The sequence below is a fragment of the Callorhinus ursinus genome, unplaced genomic scaffold, assembly GCF_003265705.2.
Source record: "Callorhinus ursinus isolate GAN/ISIS: 27379988/994484 unplaced genomic scaffold, GSC_fseal_2.0 scaffold33, whole genome shotgun sequence".
Lineage (NCBI taxonomy): Eukaryota > Metazoa > Chordata > Mammalia > Carnivora > Otariidae > Callorhinus > Callorhinus ursinus.
This window is the reverse complement of record NW_027397095.1, coordinates 16,655,896-16,678,517: the sequence shown is the minus strand read 5'-3', so window position 1 is coordinate 16,678,517 and position 22,622 is coordinate 16,655,896. Positions and strand designations below refer to the sequence as shown.

General features: G+C 38.6%; 2 pseudogenes; both read right to left on the bottom strand.

Annotated features, from left to right (window-relative positions):
• Positions 1-274: 274 nt before the first annotated feature.
• LOC112809440 (glyceraldehyde-3-phosphate dehydrogenase-like) lies at positions 275-1,539 on the bottom strand (annotated as a pseudogene).
• A 13,053-nt stretch (positions 1,540-14,592) lies between these two features.
• LOC141370358 (glyceraldehyde-3-phosphate dehydrogenase-like) lies at positions 14,593-15,571 on the bottom strand (annotated as a pseudogene).
• Between the last annotated feature and the right edge of the window lie 7,051 nt (positions 15,572-22,622).

Genomic DNA, 22,622 nt, shown 5'->3' with positions numbered 1-22,622 from the left:
CTGGACACCAATTTCTAAGCAAGAAAAGTATATAACACATTGGTCACTACACAGAATTTTTCATTTACTCTTGTCCCTTATTTCTGTAACAGCTATAAGTTGATAGGATAAATAAAGTCTTTGGATAGTTTTAATACATATGTTTATTGTAACTTGAAAATTTTATAAGTAATATGAAATGTATGATGGTGGAAAAAAAAAAGGGCCAGGCAGTTCTTGACTTCCTGGATTCTAGTTTTCTCTGTAAGAAAGTTTATTTTTTGGCTGGGTACAGTATATTTTATTGATGGTACATGACAAGGTAGGGCTCCCTAAGCCCCTCCCCTTCTTCAGGGGGTCTGGGATGGAAACGGTGGAGGTCGGGAGATTCTCAGTGTTTGGGGGGATAAGTTGGGGCAGGGACTCCCCAGCAGCCGAGGGCCTCTCTCTTCCTCTTGCTTTTGCTGGGGCTGGTGGTCCAGGGGGCTCTTACTCCTTGGAGGCCATGTGGACCATAAGGTCCACCACCTGGTTGCTGTAGCCAAATTCATTGTCATACCAGGAAATGAGCTTGACAAAGTAGTCGTGGAGAGCGATGCCAGCCCCGGCATCGAAGGTGGAGGAGTGGGTGTCACTGTTAAAGTCTCAAGAGACAACCTGGTCCTCAGTGTACCCCAGGATGCCCTTGAGGGGGCCTTTTGATGCCGGCTTCACCACCTTCTTGATGTCGTCGCATTCGGCAGCTTTCTCCAGGGGCAGGTCAGATCCACGACGGACACGTTGGGGGTGGGGACATGGAAGGCCATGCCAGTGAGCTTCCCGTTCAGCTCTGGGATGACCTTGCCCACAGCCTTGGCAGCGCCAGTGGAAGCAGGGATGATGTTCTGGGCAGCCCCTCGGCCGTCATGCCACAACTTCCCAGAGGGGCCGTCCACGGTCTTCTGGGTGGCAGTGATGGCATGGACGGTGGTCATGAGTCCCTCCACGATGCCAAAGTTGTCATGGATGACCTTGGCCAGAGGAGCCAAGCAGTTGGTGGTGCAGGAGGCATTGCTGACAATCTTGAGGGAGTTGTCATACTTCTCATGGTTCACACCCATCATGGACATGGGGGCGTCGGCAGAGGGAGCAGAGATGATGACCCTCTTGGCCCCGCCCTTCAAGTGAGCCCCAGCCTTCTCCATGGTGGTGAAGACCCCAGTGGACTCCACAACATACTCAGCACCAGCATCACCCCATTTGATGTTGGTGGGATCTCGCTCCTGGAAGATGGAGATGGACTTAACATTGATGACAAGCATGCCGTTCTCAGCCCTGACTGTGCCGTGAAATTTGCCATGGGTGGAATCATACTGGAACATGTAGACCATGTAGTTGAGGTCAATGAAGGGGTCATTGATGGCGACAATAACCACTTTGCCAGAGTTAAAAGCAGCCCTGGTGACGAGGCGCCCAATACGGGCGAATCCGTTCACTCCGACCTTCACCATCGTGTCTCGGGGACGCGGCTGGCACTGCACCAGAAGATGCGGCTGTCTGTCGAACGGGGAGGAGCAGAGAGCCTGTAAGGGAAGAAGTTTTTTGTTTTTTTTTTAAAGATTTTATTTTATTTCTTTGACAGAGAGACACAGAGAGAGAGAGGGAACACAAGCAGGGGGAGTGGGAGAGGGAGAAGCAGGCTTCCCGCGGAGCGGGGAGCCCGATGCAGGGCTCGGTCCCAGGACTCTGGGATCATTGACCCGAGCTGAAGGCAGACGCTTAACGACTGAGCCACCCAGGCGCCCCACGGAAAGAAGTTTTAATGGTTGGTTCTGGTAGCATTAAATGGTTGAGTTTAGACTAAGTATAATAGTTAGAAATGAATACATATGAGATAATGGATATAATTTATATTTTAATTTATCAGAAAAATTATTACAGTTTTATTAAGAATTTATTAATTCAACACATCTTACACATTGTCTTATTTAATATGCATATAAAGTTAATTATATTTTAAAATAAGATGGAAAGATTCACATTATCATATTACATACATTTATATATGTATAAACACATTTATCTAAAGCTATAATAGGATTAGAAATAAAGGTGGTTTAGGAATCCTTTACTGGAAATTATTACATTAAAACAAACAGAACATAAAATCAGATTCTGAGTTTCTTTCTGTTCAAAGACCAACTTATTGTGTACACAGAAAACAGATTACTTTTTATTATTGAAATATTTTGTAAACTCTCTCTGTGTTTTTGGCCTATAATTAAATCATCTTTTTAAAAGTTCCTTATTTCGGGGAAAAAGTTAAGTTCCTAATAATTATTGTTGCTTATTGCTGTGCTTTCAAAATATTAGCTACAAATGTTTCAAAATTTGTAATCTTGGTCACTGGCAGGAATACACTTATTCAATTATAAAATATTGTTTCAATGGTCTCTGCAGCAAATTTATTTAATTTAATGAGCATATCTCTAAATTTCTTTACTACTTCTCTCCCCTTGTAATGATTTTGCTTTTTATGTTAGCACAAACAAAAATCCACTCTATTTCCCCCCAAAAATCTTGGTTTGTGCTATGAAATGATGTTTCTGACAAATATGTTATCTTTGCGAACTATTGTGGATAAAAGGAAAAATTTGCATTTTCTTGTTGGTGCCTTTTCCTATTTGTATATGCAGAAGAGAAAGGTGCCTTCCAGGTCTTTCTCTCTGCTAATGACTATTCCTTCTCTGGGCCCCTAACAATATGAGTTCAACCTGAAGACACGGTAGAACACATGCTTTCCCAAGTACCTATTCCTTTGTAAATCAATGTATTCAATGAAGATCTCATCCTTTTGGTTACTGTTTAAGTACTGTGACTATCAGAAACTTTGCAAAATGTGAAATATTACTGATTTACTGAATTTTATGAAATGTGAAAGATTATTGATATTTTAGTAATACTATTAATTTTTATTTTTTATTTTTCTAAAGATTTTATTTATTTGAGAGAGAGAGAGAGAGTGAGAGATAGAGAGAGAGCACGAGCAGGGGTGGGGGGAAGGGGTAGAGGGAGAAGCAGACTCAGAAGCTGAGCGGGGAGCTCTGGGGCTCCATCCTGGGACTCCCGGATCATGACCTGAGCTGAAGGCAGATGCCCACCGACTGAGTCACCCAGGTGCCCCATTATACTATTAATTTTTAAAATATCTCAGAAAGGTTATGTTTGATATTAGGAAGTGTGATGGCAGGCATTAGACACAGGCAGGGTGTTGGCATTGATAGAGATCCAGTATACAGATATAGTTTCAAGAATTGGATAACTGCCTCTTGGTGCAACAGGAAAAATTAAGCCCTTTAGGAAGGAACAAGTCAAGTAAATGTGGTTTAGAAGGATGGTTGCGTGGTGAGAGTTTACAGGTGTGTGGGGGGGGGGCGCAGCTCAGATTATCCAGAATAAAGGAAAGTTAGGAAACAAGCAGCAGTACTCTGCTTCTTATTTAATTGCTGTTAACAAGCTAAACTGTTGCAGTCTTAAAAGTGCTATTTTGTAAAGCTACATGGTTCAGACAGGAATTACAGAGGCCTATCTTATTGTTGGGATATGACAGAAAAAGTATGTTTTGCCCTTGATTTCCCACCAGAATTAGGCTTATCTCATATGCTTACAGAATGTGGTTTTAAAGTCCATGGGCTGGTCCTTTGCCACTTCGGTTTTTACACAGGAGAAGATTAATCCCCCTACTAATGAGCTGAAATTCTTAGGGGAGGAGGTTGTGAAAGCGTTTGTTTACTCCACATTTTAGAGATAAAACTTAAAATACGTCTCCCTCTTGAGACTTTTTTTATTTTTTTATTTTTTAAAAAAGATTTTAATTATTTATTTGAGAGGGAGATAGCGAGAGAGAGCATGAGCAGGGGGGAGAGGGAGAAGCAGGCTCCCCGCTGAGCAGGGAGCCCCATTACTTGGGACTGCATCCCAGGACCCTGGGCTCACGACCCGAGACGAAGGCAGACGTTTAACTGACTGAGCCACCCAGGCGCCCTGTGAGATTTTAATTTATGCCAAGATGTACATGACATCGATTTTTTAAATACTCAGATTACCTTGGTTATTTGATGGGGTTCTGCTGGTGGAAGGGGGTAAAATGAGAAAATAGGTAGGGAGTATGGGGATCAAATCGAGACAAAAAAAGTATACTGAGGATATCGTGTATAAATTTTACTGCAATTTTCCCCAAGTCCTGAAGTATACGTTATATAATATTAAACTTGAAAATACCAGATTCCTCAGCCATTTGGATATTATTATGAAATATTTGTGGGCAACTTGGTGAGTGTTTCCAAGGCTGGTGTTTGAATAGATGTGATTTTTTACAGTATAGTGGGAGCATTGACTGTGCTTTCTATGGTGATGGAAGTTAGGTAAGTGTATTTTGTTACATGGGCAATTTATTCGTGGAAACAGTTTGCTATCTCTGGTAATCTGGATAGGAAGGTAATGCTCTTACATTTGTTCATCATCTCTATGATTTCCAAAGTATCTTCATTTACATGATTTCATTTAATCCTTCTCAACAGTCCTGTGTGGTAGGCGTGACAAGTGTAATTCTTATTTTACGGCAGAGGAAGCTCGTGTGATTTAATTGCTTTGCTCAAGGTCTCAGAATTAGGGGCGCCTGGGTGGCTCAGTCAGTTAAGCGTTGGCCTTCGGCTCAGGTCGCGATCCTGGGGTTCTGGGATCAAGCTCCAGCATGGAGTCCCAGCATGGAGCCCCAGCATGGAGCCCCGCATCGGGCTCCCTGCTCAGCAGGGGAGTCTACTTCTCTCTCTCGTTTTGCCCCTCCCCCCAATCGTGTTCTCTCTTGTTCACTCTCTCAAATAAAAGTAAATAGAATCTTTAAAAAAAAAAAGGTCTCAGAATTAGTTAACTAGGAACCAGGCCTCTTGATTTGGGGTCCTTTCATCATACTGCCTCAATATGTTTATCCCCAAGTAGAGAAGAATCACGAGTTAGATGGTCTATGCTATTAATTTTCTGTCCCTGTGTTGAAAAGATGAATAAATGGAGATACCTTGGCAGCAGTTTCCTATACACATTAAATCTTTCAGTGTTCACCATCAGGTTCATTGACAAGCAACCCATCCTCTCTCTAGTTGTGAAATTGACAGAGGGGATATCAAATGATATTAAGACATTGTTGTTGTAATTGAAGCATTTGCCTCTTTAGTTGTGCTATGGAGATTCTGCCATTGCTCCGGAGCTTCTCTTGGGTTATGCTACCATATTTAATCACCTTCGTAACAATGTCATACATCTTAAGCTCAAAGTATAGTAGCTCCTGGTGTCTGGAAGATGTGAGCCCATTTCTATTTGATTTTGAAGGAAGAGTAGTATGAGTGTAGAATGAAACCTGAGTTTCCTCAGAATAATCCTTTGCACAAAAAAGGACATTCTACAACCTGAATCATCAAGGAAGTGCTCCTTAACAAATGAGTCAACATAACCACTGAAGTAAGGTAATTGGTATCCAGAAAACATTACAATAGTTTTCATTCTATAACAATAAAATTTACCCTAGGTTTATGCAATGTATCTTTAACACATTCAATGGAAATTTAATGCAAATTTATTTGAATAATGTGGTAAAGGTTGTGCAAATAATCAGTATAAAGCAACTTGTCATAATGCTTGATGGTGTCATAGTCTCTGGAATTTTTTACCCAATACTCCTTTTTATTTTCGTTTAGGTTTAGATTCAGGTGTAGCTAAGATGCAAACTAATAACTTAACAAAGAAATAGTTGATTAAGAGACAGGCGGTCCAGCGTGAGTAGGGGAGATTCATAAATGTATTGGGAACAGAAATGTTATATTCTGTTGATTTGTCATCTTCAACATATATGTTCTTAAATTCCAGTGGTTGCCGAACAGTCCTTGCTTACCAGGCTGGTGGAAAAGGTGAAGAAGGACATGTGTCCTCTCTTTTAAAGACATTTCCTGGGAGTTACATATGTTACTACCACGTTCATTTTACTGGCCAGAATGTAGACACATGGTCAAATCTAACCACAAAGGGGCTAAGAAATATAGTGTTTATGCTGGGTACCAATATGCCCAACCAAAATTTATGATCATGTTACTAAGAAGGAGAGGGAGAAGAGTATCAAAGGATGTCTATTAATCTCTGTAACACCTTCTAGAGGAGGGGATTTAGATTTTGTTTCAGGGTACCGACCCATCCTTGCACCCATAAGCCACAGGTGAACTCCATCAGTTGTAAGGACTTGGCTGATATTTGAAGACTAGGGAAAATAAGGGAGAGAATAGTGATCTATCTGACTTGCTCAGAAGACCACCCATCTACCTCTTCCATTCTGCCTTAGTTGAAATTCTCTAAAAATGGTTCTTCTGTCCCTACTGTTGTTCTCCTGGAACAAGGCCAGACTAGATCATACCTGTTCAAAGCCATGTGACTGGAACTACTGCATTAATCATTTTTATTTTGATTTTTTTCTATTAATTTTTATAGTTCTGTGCTGACTGCTATAAAAATGGAACATTCATTTTATGAAATTAAATTAAGACATATTTTAGAGAAACTACTTTAAACTGATACAAAAATGAACTAAGAAACATATGTTGAATTTTTCCTTTCTGATCATGCATTCTGTAGTCACACATTTCATCAACAGAGGGCATCGTAGGTTTATTTCATTTTTTGGTTGCTCTATACTGTTCAATCACAGCTTCCTTTCATTTGGCATAGTACCATATTATCCAGGGTCAAACAAATAAGTGGTATGTTGTATTTGTGAAATATACCACAGATCATTGATCTATGACACCGTAATCCAGAAGTCGCTACATAAAAATTACCATCGTATTTTGCTGAGGTCATGCTCTTTAAAATTAATCATATTTGAGTTAACATTATCAGACCATATTTCTTCTCTTTCTTTGAAAAGAAAGGGATTAAAAACTATATTATGATCAATCCCAACCTGAGACATTTTTTGCTACTCTATCCCCATATTACCCCTGATGTTGTAATATAGGCAAAAGAAAACGATTATATAATCTGAGCGATGATGCTTAAATTTGATATTTTATTTTCAGTGACATAGTTTTACTTCAAGTGACATCTAGAGCTTATTTTAAGTGACTTTTAGGTCTGTAATGTGTTCTGGAAAGTATTAAGGGACTTGGAAGAGAAATTGCTTTTAGCTTTTTTACCAAGAGAATGAGCTACATGTCCATCTCAAATTGAGACTAACAATTCATTGTGTCTATCACTGAAACTTTGAAATGTCAGCTTGAAAATTTTCTGAAAACATAATTTATAGCCTTGTTAAAACATAATATTGGAAAATTTTGATAATTGTTCTTAATATCAGTGGGGAATTTAAGCACAATACATGATCTTTCTAGTAACACCTATACTTTGGTTGTCTAAAATAAACCAGTTTTTTGGGTGTGTGTGTGTGTGTGTGTGTGTGTGTGTGTGTGTGTGTGTGTGTGAGTGTGTGAAGTGATACACTAAAAGAGCTTTATTGAGCAAAATACAGAATAATTCAGAAAGAAAGAAACCGTCCAAACAATACTATACAAAAGGTCTGAGGATACTATCCAATACATTTATTCAACAAATATTTGCTGAATACCTACTCTATGCCAGGAACTGTTCTAGATAGTAGAAATACAGTAGTGAACAAGAGAGACAAAAATCCTCCTTGCGGCTTATAAGAAGCTCTATTCAAATTCCCAGACTGATTATTTATGTTTTTTTTCAGATATTCATGGAATATGTAATTAGCCGGTAATTAAAAAAAAAAAAATCACACCATGACGAAAGAAGGAAGGCTCCTAAACACATTTTTTGAAGTTAATCTGACCCTGATACAAAATCTTACCAAAGACAGCACATAGAAATTAAAGACTGATTCTCTTAAAATTAAAAAAAAACTGACATAAAGAACTAAGCCAATAAAATATGGCCAGTATTAAAAAGAAAATGATATCACCAAGTACCATTTATTCCAGAATGTTAGCCTGACAACACTAGGAAATCTCTTACTATATCATACCCAGAGGTCAAAAGAAAACTGAGTTACTAGACTATCTCAGTACATGGCCAAAAGGGGCATTTGCTATATTTCAACACCCATTTCTGGATAAACGAAGCTAAGCATTAATTTTTTAAAAGCCTACGCACGAAAAAATAGGCTCTTAATATTATGATATTGAGATGAAAACAATAAGCAACATCATCTGTAACAGTAAGACACTGGACACATTATAATCAAAATTAAGAACAAGGCAAGCATACTTCATCGTTAGAATTATGGCATAGAAATTCCAGCCAATGCAACAAGAAATATCTGCATAGAAAATCTAAGAGGTTCTGCATTAAAAATCTTAGAACTAACAGGAGAGTTTAGTCAAATGCCCGAATACAAAGGAAACAAACAGACTAAAGAGCTTTCTTACATATTGATAACTACTAGTTAGGAAATACAGCAGGGAAACAAGACCACTGAAAATGGCAACATAATGTACAAAATACCCAGAAGCAAACAATTAAAAATTGGCTGAGGAAAATGACAAAACTTTACTGGGAGAGATACAAGATTTACATAAACGTAGAAGAATAACATGTTCCTGGATAGGGAGACTAAACAATATGAACATGCCAAGTTTTCCAAAATTCAGATGTAAGTTTATTGTAATTCAGATCAAAATCCCAGTGGGATTTTTGAAACTTGAGAAAATGATTTTAACACTCATCTGGAAGTTTTAAAACACGAGACAGCCAAGAAATTTTTGAACAACAAAAATAAAGAGAGATTACTTGCTTATATAAAAATGTATCAAAGAAACACTTTAACCCCAATGTGGTGTTACAACCGGAATATAAAGACAATGGAAAGAGACTAGAAAACTCCAAACAAAGATGAATATTCTAATAAAAAATTGATACAGACATAAAAAAGAAGAGAAACAATTGGCCAAGGTAATAATAATAATGCTCAACCTAATTAGCAATCAAAGAAATGAAAATTAAAATGAGGTATATTTATTTGACTAATGTTTTTAAAATACTAATTCTCCGTGATGAGTGTGGATACTCATTTTACTGATAGGAATGTGAATTAACCCGAATATTCTCAAAGGCAATATAGCAAAATAGGTATCAAAAGCCTTAAAGTATTAATCTCCAAGTAATTCCACATCAGAAATCTATCCTAAGAAATATTCAGTGATGGGACCAAAGATGCACATCAGAAACAGCCATTTCTTATTTATATAAGTAGTGAAAAACTGGAAGGTATTGAAATGGCTATATATCAAATGCTCAAATGCTTACTATATGATGTTAGATGAAGAAATTAGTATGTAAAACTTCATGATCCCAATTTACTACACACACACACACACACACACACACACACACACACACACACAGAATAAGAAAACAAGGGAGAAGCACAGAGGCTCTAAGAAATGTGTTACAAGTTTAACGATGGTAAACTCTGGATGTTGGGATTAGGAGAGCTTTTATGTTCTTTCCAATAATCTGGACACTAAGAATCCACCATCCACCTTCACCAATATTAAGATTTTGCCATATCTGCTTGAGTCTTTTTTAAAGAATAAAACTTATAGCTGCAGTTGAAGCCCATCTTGTACCCTGAACCTATTCCAATATGCCTTCCCTTCCTGGAATAACCACCATTTTAAAGTTAGTGTCCTCCATGTCTCATTTTATGTTAATACAGCAAAATGTTTCCATAAACCATTTACAGTATATTACTGTTGTGAAAATTAATACAGGAAACCTAATTCAAAATGGAGTTGGGAAGCCATGAAGGAAGGTTTCTCACTCACGTACCACTCCTCACAGCTTTCTTTCCATACGCAGCAGGAAGAATGATTTTTCTCCCTGCTTAGCAACAACCTAGCCAATGAGACACTGCCACTACCCTGAACTTTCCATCTCCTCCAGTGAGCTTTTGTTCAAAATGACCCTTCTCAACTTCCTCCTTTCCTCTATAAAAGCATGCTCTGCTCCTTAGTTCTTTGAACTTGACTATGGTTTGCCTTAATTTGCATGCCCAAGACAGCAATTCCTACATTATTTCCAAATAAATTCATTTTTGCTGGTTCAATAACTGGCTATTTTATTTTTAAGATGGACCCTGGTTGTGTGATTTTTTTTTAACTTATAAGCATTTTACTATTATATATGAATTATTTTGTAACTTGTTTTATCATTCATTTTGTTTTCAGATGTATCCATGTTGGCCTTGTTCATTTATTTTACTGTTGAGTGGAATTCCATTATGTAAATAAAGTTCTTTCCAAAATTATTTTAACAACTGCACTCCAGCCGCACAGCATTTGAGTGAACCTAACCTGTTTTTCTGTATCCTTGCCTGAATTTACACTGTCAGATTTAAAGTTTCATCCATTTGCTGGGTGTGAAAGATATTTATTTAAATTTGTATTTCTTTGATTATTATCGAGATTGAACATCCTTTCATATGTTTATTGACTGTTCGTATTTCTCCTCTGTGAATTGCTTGTCCGTATTTGACCACCTTTTAACTGCTTTAAAAAAAAAATATAGGAGTTCTTTATAGATTCTTGATCCCCAGTGTGTTTTTGGTTTACATGTATTGGAAATGTCTTCCCCCAGTCATATCTTCTAATTTAACCCTGTCTTTTGTCATACAGAAAAATTTAAATTACTACATACTCAAACTTTGATCTGTTACTTTGTAGTTTTAGCTTTGGGTTCCTGTGTTAGAAAGCCAGTGACATTTCCAAATCATAAAGACAGTCTCCTGTATTTTGTCTAAAAGTTTTTTTTTTATATTAGGTCTTTAAATCCATCTGTAATTGATTTTTATTATTATGTGATGTAGGGATCCAATTTTATTTTTCTTCATATGAAGAAAAATACATGATTTTAATTTTACACTATATATATATATATATATATATACACACTCAATTGGTCCAATGCCATTTATTGAAAAGCGTGTGCTCTCCTAAGTAATTCTTATGTCATCTCTGTTATATGATAAATTTTCATATACGTACAAATGTATGCATATACATTTGGCTTAATTCTATTTCATTAGCCTAATTGCTTCATTTTGCCAATATCACACTGTTTTAATTACTATAACTGCATAGTAAATTCCTATATGTAGTATTTTTGTGATTATTCAATTACAGTTATATAACCATTTCCATTATGATTTGTTTGACTCATCCATCTAGAAAAAAATTAAATTCTATTTTTTTATTTTTCCATATCTGATTTTTAAATATCATTTTGTGCTTTCATCATAGTTCTTATTTATTTATTTATTTAAAGATTTTATTTATTTATTTGACAGAGAGAGACACAGTGAGAGAGGGAACACAAGCAGGGGGAGTGGGAGAGGGAGAAGCAGGCTTCCCGCAGAGCAGGGAGCCCGATGTGGGGCTTGATCCCAGGACTCTGGGATCATGACCTAGCCGAAGGCAGACGCTTAATGATTGAGCCACCCAGGTGCCCCGTTCTTATTTATTTTTATAATCTCTATAATCATTTTATTTTATTTTTTAAATATTTATTTATTTATTTTAGAGAGAGAGAGAGAGAGAGAGCGAGTGAGGGGAGGGGCAGAGGGAGAGGGAAAGAATCCTCAAGCAGACTCCTTGCTGAGTACAGAGCATGACTCGGGGCTCGATCCCTGGACTCCGAGACTGCGACTTGAGCTGAAATCAAGAGTTGGACGCTTGACTGACTGAGCCACCCAGGTGCCCCTAATCTCTATAATCATTTTAGATATTTATAGTCTCTTTCTTATTGTTCTATTACCACATTGTATTCAGAGAACATGGCGTGAATGAAATCAGTCCTTGAGCATAATTTTTTTTAATGGTATAGCAATTTTTTAAAGGAAACTTTTAATTTTAGAATAGTTCTACATTTACAGAGAAATTGCAAAGATAGTAGAGTTTTCATATATTCAGACCTCTATTATAAACATTAGTATGGTCAATCTGCCACAATTAATGAACTAATATTCGTACGTTATTTTAAACTGAAGTCTACTTCATTCAGATTCCTCAGTTTTTTTAAATCTAATGTCCTTTTTCTGTTTCAGGATCTCATCCAGGAGATTACGATACATTTAGCCATCATGTTTCCATAGGCTCCTGTAGACAGTCTGGTATTTTCTAGACCGCCCCTTGATTGAGGTTTCTATTGGTGTCCTTATTTTACCATTCTGAGCGAAGTGTAGAACTCTTACCTCCTTTTATGTCTCATTTCCCTCCCCCTTTTATAATATAGTTTGTCCTAAATATTTCTTCTGCATACATTTAAAACCACACCAGTGTTAGACTTTTTTAAAACCAGCAAGTATAATTTAGAAAACTCAGAGAAACGCCTATTGTATTTACCCATATTCTTGCTTGCCATGTTCTTTCTTCTTTCTTGATGCTTCAAGGTTCTCTCTTTTATCACTTCCCTTTTGTTTAGAGAACTTCTTTGGGCCATTCTTTTAGAGCATGTTTCTTGGCAACGAATTCTCTTTGGGCCATTCTTTTAGAGCATGTTTCTTGGCAACAAATTCTCTTCATTTTTCATTCATCTGAGAATGCCTGAGTTTCTCTTTATTCCTGACGGGTACTTTTGCTGGGTATACATTTATGTGGGTGCCATTTTTTTCCTTTCAGATAATTCTAACATCTCTTTCATCTCGACCTTGGCATCTACTGATTGTCTTTTCTCGTTCTGTTTGAGATCATTCTAGTGCTTAGTATGATGAATGATTTTCTTTTGAAAGCTGGGCATTTTCATCTTCTCTTAGGAGGCTCTGGATCTTATAGAAATCTTCATATTTTTTTTGTTGACTTTCTCTTTCTTCTGACACTTCTCTGGCAGGGGAAAATGAAGTGCTGCCTCATTACTGTAAGGTGGAGTAGTAGTAAAGTGTCCCAGCTTGGTTTCCACTGACACTGGCGTTGGAGTGGGGTGTACTCATTTCTGTTGGATAGGATTTGACTTCCAGCCATGTGGTTTCCACTTTCACCATGGGATTGTGTCACTTCATTTCCTCTACAAAATTGTAAAAGTCCTGACTCTCCACCAGGGAGGGAGTACAACGCCTCATTGATGGTGGGTGGGGCATAAGCTCAGGCTCCCCATAAGGTACCATGAGGGTGGGATTTGTTACCAGGCAGGGGGGATAAAAGTCCCTGCTTTTAATATGGCTTTCTCTGAACCACCTAATCATTGGTGTTGGAGAACCTTGTTACAGCTTTGTGAGAGTGGGTGTCTAGGTTCCCCCTTTGGCCTTTGCTTTCATGGGTGGGAGTCAGGTTACAGTTTCTCTGTGGTGTCTGAGAGCAGTAGACTGGTTGTCATCTAAAAGATTTTTGTCTTATTAAGGTCTCCCGTTCCTGGTTCTTTGGCTGGAGACAAGTCTCACTGAAGCTTTTTTGTCTGCTCCTATTGATATTCGTGGGATGGAGATATATCCATTTCTATGTCTCTCTATCATGTATCTATCTTTCTGTCTGAGAGCTCACCAGTGTACCATTCCTTGGTCCCAAAAGTCCATAACTGACTTGCTTTCTTTTCCACTTTCCAGGGTCTTTATATGTTTGTTTTATATATAATGTCCAGCATTTTCAGTTGTACTTAGCAGGAGGAATAGGGAAAATCCATCTCCATCTTCCCGGAAGTGGAGGTCCCAGCTTGTTTTTAAACTTGCCCAAAGTGTTCCTCATAGTATATGTTTTACAAGTGATGCCTCATTAGCTTTCCTCACATTTGTGCCCACTTCTTTGTTCACCACTGCCCTTTTGCATTTCCATTACTTTGTTCAAGGTTCAGACATTTTCTCATTTTAGGATAATCTTTAGTCGCGCTTTCAGTAAGCATTTGTGAGTGGTAAACTCATTCAGTGTTTGTCTGAAATGTCTTTTTTCACATTCACTCTTGAATATTTAGCGGCCCTAGGCAGGCAGTTATTTTCCCTCAGCTGTTGGATGATAGATGTCCACTGTCTTCCGGCCTGTGTTGTTGATACAAGATCTATTGTCCATATGATTGCCATTTTATTGGGGGAATATATCCTTCCTCAGATTATTTGTAATCTTTTCTCTTGCATTTGCTATTCTACAGGTTTCCTACCTTGTTTCCACATGTCACTTTAGTTTGATTTATCTCCGTTGGAGCTTTGCTCTTTCGATCTGATTATCCATGTCTTCCTTAAATTCTCCCCTCTTTTCACTACTGCTTCTCCCTACTTCCTATGGTCTTCTTTTGGAATGCTTGTTAGATATGTCATTCAGAGAGCCCTTACACCACCATAATACTAGTTAATTTACTTATCACTCTGGTTTTGACTTTTTTTTTTTTTTTTTTTTTTGGCTGGACACAGTATGCTTTGTTGCTGGTAGGGCTCCCCAGGTCCCTCCCCTTCTTCAGGAAGTCTGGGATGCAAACCGTGTAAAGGTCAGGAGATTCTCAGTATGTGTTGGGGGATGAGTTGAGGCAAGGACTCCCTGGCAGCTGAAAGCCCATCTCTTCCTCTTGCTCTTGCTGCAGCTGGTGACCCAGGGGGCTCTTACTCCTTGGAGGCCATGTAGACAATAAGGTCCACCACCTGGTTGCTGTAGCCAAATTCATTTTCATACAAGGAAATGAGCTTGAAAAAGTGGTCACTGAAGGCAATGACTGGCCCAGCATTGACCGTGGAAGAGTGGGTGTCACTGTTACAGTCACAGGAGACTCCCTGGTCCTCAGTGTGGCCCAGGATGCCTGTGAGAGGGCCCTCCGATGCCTGCTTCACCACCTTCTTGATGTTATCCTATTTGGCAGCTTTGTCCAGGCAGCAGGTCTGATCCACGACTGACACATTGGGGGTGGGGACATGGAAGACCATGCCAGTGAGCTTCCCGTTCAGCTCAGCCAAGACCTTGCCTGCAGGCTTGGTGGCACCAGTAGAAGTCAGGATGATGTCCTGGGCAGCCCTTCAGATATCATGCCACAGCTTCCCAGAGGGGCCATCCACGGTCTTTGGTATGGCAGTGATGGCATGGGCTGTGGCCCACGATGCTAAAGTTGTCATGGATGACCTTGGTCAGAGGGGCCAAGCAGTTGGTGGTGCAGGAGGCATTGCTGACCATCTTGAGGGAGTTGCCATACTTCTCATGGTTCATGTCCCTCACAAACATAGGGGGCATCAGCAGAAGAGGCAGAGATGATGACCATCTTTACCCCACCCTTAAAGTGAACCCCAGTCTTCTCCATGGTGGTGAAGACCCCGGTTGTGGAGTCCACCAGCATCACCCCATTTGATGTTAGTGGGATCCCACTCCTGGAAGATGGAGATGGGCTTTCCATTGATGACAAGTTTCCCGTTCTCAGCCTTGACTGTGCCATTGAATTTGCTGTGGGTAGAATCATACTGGAACATGTAGACCATGTAGTTGAGGTCAATGAAGAGGACATTGATGGTGACAATATCTATTTTATCAGAGTTAAAAGCCCAATACGGCCACATCTGTTTTCTCTGACTTTCACCATGGTGTCTCAGGGACATGGCTGACACTGCACCAGAAAATGGGGCTGTCTGTTGAAGAGGGAGGAGCCGAGAGCTTGAGTTCTTTTTAGACTTCTGTCAGCTGGGAGTTTTTCTTTCAGGATTCATTATGATTATTAAAATAGCTATGGGGCGCCTGGGTAGCTCAGTCGGTTAAGCGTCTAGCTTCAGCTCAGGTCATGATCCCAGGGTCCTGGGTTCGAGCCCCATGTCAGGCTCCCTGCTCAGTGGGGAGCCTGCTTCTCCCTCTCCCTCTGCTCCTCTCTCCTGCTTGTGCTCTCTCTCTCAAATAGATAAATAAAAATCTTGAAAAAAATAGCTACATTTTATTCAGTATTTATATGTCCTTAGAGCAGAGTTTGGTGTTAGGTCAGTTTGCTACATTGATAAAACTACTATATACATTACTTTGTATAGTTTAAGAGGCCACTGTTCTAATGTATTTCAAATAACACTGATTCCATGCAACAGTATGAGAGTATGTTTGGTAGGCTTTTCTACTTGCCTTCATGATCATTTACTAGGAGATGTGTTCGTTTTACCATTCTCACAGAAAAAAAAAGAGCCCTTTCTGACTCAATCTCAAACATAAGAACAGACAATTGTATGCTTAACTACAAATACTACAACTAAACTTTATGGCATTTAGGGATCTTATTTTCAGACTAGTATAGGGCATGTTTGACTACACTCATTGTATCACGTTGGTATAATGAACAAAGGTCACATAGCATGTGTATCTTTGTCTGATTGAAATAACCTATGGTTTGCTTTGTATCATTTCTCGAGTTTAGATCATTGATTTTCCCTGTGTGGACCTCATGGAGTTAAAATTATGCCTGGTGATTGCTGAGGTTGTTCATCTCCACTCAGTGGCTGGGAGATCTAAAATTATTGGCGGGGCATTACCAGGCACACTTGCAAATTAGAGAAATCAAAGGAGCAAGCAAATGCAGTGAGAAATTGGCCAGGATGACCAGGATAAGTCATGGCTGGAAGAGAAAACAGACCCATTATGGATGATTAGCTCATCAAAAGATCATGAATTATGCCTGAGTTGGAACTGAAACTGTCCCCATGCAATCTCTAGTTAGGTACCAGGACGAGGGTGAGCCCACCTTTTTTATGGTTTGGAATGCATCATCTCTGCAAAGTATCAGATCATGCTTTAGACATGTTAACTTCTCTACACGTTGGACATAGTTCAATATTTTTTGCATGACAGCCTGCCCTGGAGAGGAGACGATAAGCTGGACGCAATAAAGATATGGTGGAACCATTGACCCAAGTCACATAATAAGTTTGAAAGGAAATGTTGTCCCCTCGTCTCCCCGTTAATGGAGCCCTGTAACTATTGGAGGACAGACTGAATGTGAAAAGTGGTTTAAAATATGGGTATTTTTGACTTTGGAGAAAAACTATGTCGATAAAATTGCAGTCATTTCAATTTAAAGAATATTCCCGCCTATGATTATTACTGAATTTTATATATGTTTTAAGATGCTAGTTCTTATGTTTTGCTTTATTTAGTCAGCTGTAAGAAATAGCCGTGGCTGACTGAATACAGAGAAATGGGAATGGCACCATAAAATGAACTAGACTTTTTTTTTTCCTTTCCATTATATCTTATTTATTTCTTGGTCTCTTTCAACCCTAAAGCTGATAATGGGGATCATTATTCTGAACTCTATTTTAAAGGTCAGCCTGTAGTACATTGGACTTGGAATCCTACTGCTATTATTGTTCCTTGAATTTCATTCCAAATTACATTGTAAGAATTCAGGAGAGAGTATATTAAAATTTCACTCAGAGAAGAGGAGGCAAGCTTTAAATAAATAAATAATGGAAGGCTACAAATTGATAAGAAAATCTGGTGAAATAAAATGTTGGACAAAAGTCCATACAATTCTAAAAATAGTAACAGAACTACTTTTAGCAGGTTATTTACTTAAATTCAGCTATGAGTTTTGATTGTTCCTTGCTACCTTTTTTGAATCAACTTCACCACATATAAAGTTTAGAAATTTATTTGAATACAAAGTTTTACTTTTTTGCTTTTAGTAATATTATGTGTGTGTGTGTGTGTGTGTGTGTGTATTATTACAAAATGAATTAACAAATGTTGTTTTCTCTCCCCCCAGAATCCTGTCGTACCTACCTGATAGTTAAATTTTTAGAATCTTAAAATCCCCTGAAGGATTTTTCAGCCTACGACTCTGATAAATTTCTTTAGCTATTGGGTAGGTGGGGTTACATTGTAGAAAGAGCAAAGATTTTTCCAGTCAGAAAATCGGTGTTCAAAGCCTCTCTGTTTCAACTACAATCTTCATGACCTCAGACCAGTTAATATCACTAGAACTCAGTTTCCTCATCCACAAAGTGGGGGAATTAATATCTGCTTCCGAGTCCTCTAATTAGTAGGCCTTGTTGTTTTTCTAAGCAAGGCATCTGTCTACTCTGTTGTGTGATTTGAGACATTCAGTGATGATTGTCCTCTGAACATTTCTCCCATGGATATTACTGTAGTATTTAAAAATTCCATATCATATTTACATGTGAGTTATTGAAGGTTTATTTAACAACGTACATTTTTCTGAACAGAGTAAAGCTTTTGAAGCCATTATTAGATGATAAAAGTGAAGTTGATAGAAATTTTTTTCTGTCACCTAAAACCCTGATATTCAAAGTGCTGTCCCCAAACTAGCAGATGTGAGTATCGTTAAGGAGCTGGTTAGAAATGTAGAATCGTGAGCTCCAACCGAGTCCTACTGAATGAGAATATGCATTTTAATAAAATACCAGTGAGTCACATGCACATTAAAGTTTGAGAAGCACTTACCTGCATGACTCCTGAAGAAATGGGGTAAATTTTGACATGGGAAAGTGGTTTAAATCTGGGCAGGAAAGGAAAAGATTATCGTAGTAGAGGACCTTGTATGTCAGACAACAGCAGGAAGACAAAGACACCAAGGAGGGGAGACAGAAAGAAGGTTCCAGAAGAGACATGCAACCCATTTCACAATCCCTAAAGGGATGTAGCCTTCACGACAAAGACTATTGGTAATCTGAGGAAAAGACAAAAAAACTAGACAGAGAACTTCAATGCAGAGAGCTTCAATGTTATAAGGACTATTTTTCATTTTTATTTAAATCTTTCTCAATTCAAAAGAAGAACTTCTTCTAGGCTAGTAGAACTTTTTATGGACTCTGGAACGATAAGCAGATTTGCATGTCCGTTCATGTTCACCCTACAAAACATGAAATGCCTGATCAGTTCTAAGACATAAAAAATCTACAGAAATATAGATACAGTCTGTGATCTCTGTGTAAATCTGGGACACTTTTACCCTTATTCTTGAAAACTAATTGGCTTTGGGCCCTATTTGTCAAAAGGTACTTGATTTCATCCAGCCAATGAGACCTATGTCTTTGTGTAAATCAAACTATTTTTGAAGTTTTAAGCATCATTCCACTAATTGTAAAGCAGGACCATTTTTTTTTTCTTTTTTGAATTTTAGTCCACAATGTAAACGAATTCACTGGATGAAAACGAGTTAAAGATAATCAAACTTTAGAAGTGACCTTTGGAAAGTCTACTTGAAAAAGTGCAGTGAAGTTCCCGCTCTGAGGCTATTTTCTCAGTGATTCACAGCACGACATCGAGAAGGCATTTCATCTCCTTTGCTATTTGAAAATGGGTGGATTAAAAGTCAGACTGTGAAGTAAAAGTGAGTGAATGACAAAAAATTATATAGATTTTCTATTCATGAAAAGAGTGTATATTGAAGCAATGTGGGTTCATATATCTATATATTGAGTATCTATAGCTAAATTTATATTTATGGAAAGCAGAAATTGCCAATGGAGACTTCAAGAACATTTGTATTTAAGGGGGAGATGTCCTGATAGCAGTACATTCGCAGGCAATTTTACTCTTTGCAGAATGGTGAAACTTGTCTCATTTTCTCAACCAATATATCTTAGGCCACCTACTTTGGCCCAAAGAACTAAACTAAGCAGTACAGTGGGTATAAATTATCTAAGAAAAAACCTTTATGTGATTATGGTCTACTAAAGGAGACAAGACATTCTAATAGAACACATAAGTGCTATAAACAAAATGTTCCTGGAGCTCTCCGGAAGAGTGGGAAATCAATTCCAGCTTGGGAGAAGTCCCAAAGCCCAATGGAGGAAGTGGCTCTTGAATGAAACCTTCAAAAACAAGGATTGTAGGGGTGCCTTGGTGGCTCAGTTGGTTAAGCGTCTGCCTTCGGCTCAGGTCATGATCCCAGGATCCTGGGATCGAGTCCTGCGTCGGGCTCCCTGCTCAGCAGGGATTCTGCTTCTCCCTCTCCCTCTGCCCCTTCACCCCACTCACTGTCTCTCTCTCTCAAATAAATAAATACAATCTTTTTTTTAAAAAAAGGATTGTCATTAACAGACAAGTGAGGAGGAGAGGCCATTCTAAGCAGAGTCTATACGAAGAAACGGAAAAGGCAGAAATTGCTGTAGTCCTGTGTATGTGTAGGGAAGCAGAGGGAAATAGGGCTAAAAAGGTGTGTTGAGACAGTGGTTTTCAGCCACTTTACACATCAAAATCACCGAGTTAGGGACAGATTGCTAGGATAGACACTGAGGTGATTTAATAAAGGTCACTCTGGCCTCAGTGATTAGAAAGGATTAGAAGAGTGGAAAGGGCAGAAGCAGGCCCGTTAAAACTGACCATTGTGCTAATAGTCCAACAAAGGGGCAATAGTTAATGATTATGGGGAACAACACTAGAAATGGATAGAAAAACTAAGAGGTGTGAGATACTGCCCAGAAGGATAGGCTATAGTGATTGATTGAAGATGGTCGCAGTCTAGGAAGAAGGTTAGATCAATGACGATTGTGAAATTCAAGTGTAGGTGACTGAATGAACAGCAGTACCATTATCCAGCTTAGAATATAAAAATTAAGTGAAGGCTTCTGTGAGGCATTATGAAACGATAACCTAATAATAACCCTTCCTTGACATCCATGGCTTTAGGTTCGTCTCCATATTATACAGTTTCATAGCACCATGGACCTTTACTTGTGGCATATCGTAGAGTATAATTTTACATTAATTTGTATGGCATGTTAGTATCTATGTGCCCTATGAGACCACAAAGTCCACGAGGGCAAAGAAACACACAATGTTTGGCAAATCATACATTTTTTGTTGATTCAATTTTTCCATGGTTGAGTAGACAAAAGAATGGCTTTTTAAGTAACTTATTAGAAGCAACCAGTACATATTACTGGCTCAAAAATATTTATATAAAAGACATTCAGTGTTAACTCGCATATATTTTTTTATTCCAAGAATTTCAAAATATATAATGGTGAAATTGTGCATTTTCTGTCAACCTAGTGGGACAAAAAAAAAAAAAAGAGTAAACTAGTTTGTTGAAAGACTCCCTAAGATGAGGCTATGTAGGCCGACTTGAACAAGAAAAATTCAAAACACTTTAGAAGCTCTATCTTTCTGGGGGTGCCTGGGTGGCTCAGTTGGTTAAGTGTCCGACTCTTGGTTTTGGCTCAGGTCATGATCTTAGGGGTCATGGGACCAAGCTATGCTCCTAGTGGGGAGTCTGCTTGAGATTCTCTCCCTCTGCCCCTCCCCCCACTCACACATGTTCTCTTTCTCTCAAGTAAATACATAAATCTTTAAAAAAATCTATAAAAAATAAATAAAAAGAAACTCCATCTTTCTGAGTGTTTGCTCCTTGTAAGACAAGCATGTGCTCAATAGATTTGTTTTTATAATTCAAGATCATAGCATATGATTTTGTGTGAATTTTGGAAATTGTCAGTTGCAGTCTATAAAATAGAACAAAATTACATAATGGACCCACTCTTCATGAAATGATAAGGATAGGGGTCTACACACTACTGAGTCCTGCATGACCTAGAATGAAAATAACCTAGAGGAACTTTAGAGAGGTGCAGCTTTTTGGTGTTGTTCAAGATCTACCCATCTTCTGTCTTATTGTTAAACCATTGTTCTTCTCCTTCATTTTACTCACAGAAAGTGGAAGCTAAAAAAGTTCAAGAACTTGGTGATGATTCCACATTTAATTAGTGACAGAGCTAGACGACACGGGAGATGGAGCTCATATTTATGGAATGTGTCTTGTATGTAACACCACTTTAAACATATTCATCTTTAAATGTCACAACTCCCCTCTGTGACAGGTGTTATCCCATATTTATAGACAAACCTGAGGCTCATGATAATTCACTTTTACCATGGCATATACTAAGTCGGAGGGTTGATTCCTTTGATTCCAAACCCTATGCTTCTTTAACAAGAGCATGCGATGCAACAGTCCTGGTTTCCACTACTGTGTTCCACACCAATCGCTTTCTGGGAAAGACAGAGCCACTTTCAGTAGAAACACTGGCATCCAAAGGGTGGGTATGTTCCAACACTGTAAACAGAATGAGCATTTATGCAATTATTGGCAAGGTTGAGGAGACAATGTAGATCTGATCTGAGCAACATACAGCAAAGAGTCAGAAAGGCAGACCTGAAAGAAACAGAAAGAAGCATCTCTGTATAGACAGAGCAAGCATTATCATACACTTGGGGAAAGGAAGGCTAGAGGCTGGCAGATGAGTAGGAAAAGGGCAGTTGGGGGGTCACCAAGGGGGACTTGGTCTTCTTTGTAATTTTTGTCTTGTTCTTTTTTCCCCAGATTCTTTCCTTTTTTATTGTCGCAAAATATACGGAACATGAAATTCACCATTTCAAAGTGTATAATTCGACAGCATTTAGTACATTTGTAATGTTGTACAAGCATCGCCACTGTCTAGTTCTAGAATTTCATCATCTTCAAAGGAAAAATCATACCCATTAAGAACAGATTCCTTTGTTTTCAAAGTCAAGTGAGAGAGCAGCTCTTCAGGCTGGGATCAAAACATTTAGCTGTGAAACAGAAAGCTTCCCGCTGAAAAATAATCAAGACTATCTCCCAGTTTCCCAGTCATTCAACTTCTCCCTTCTGCTGAAATGTTCAGGGTGTAA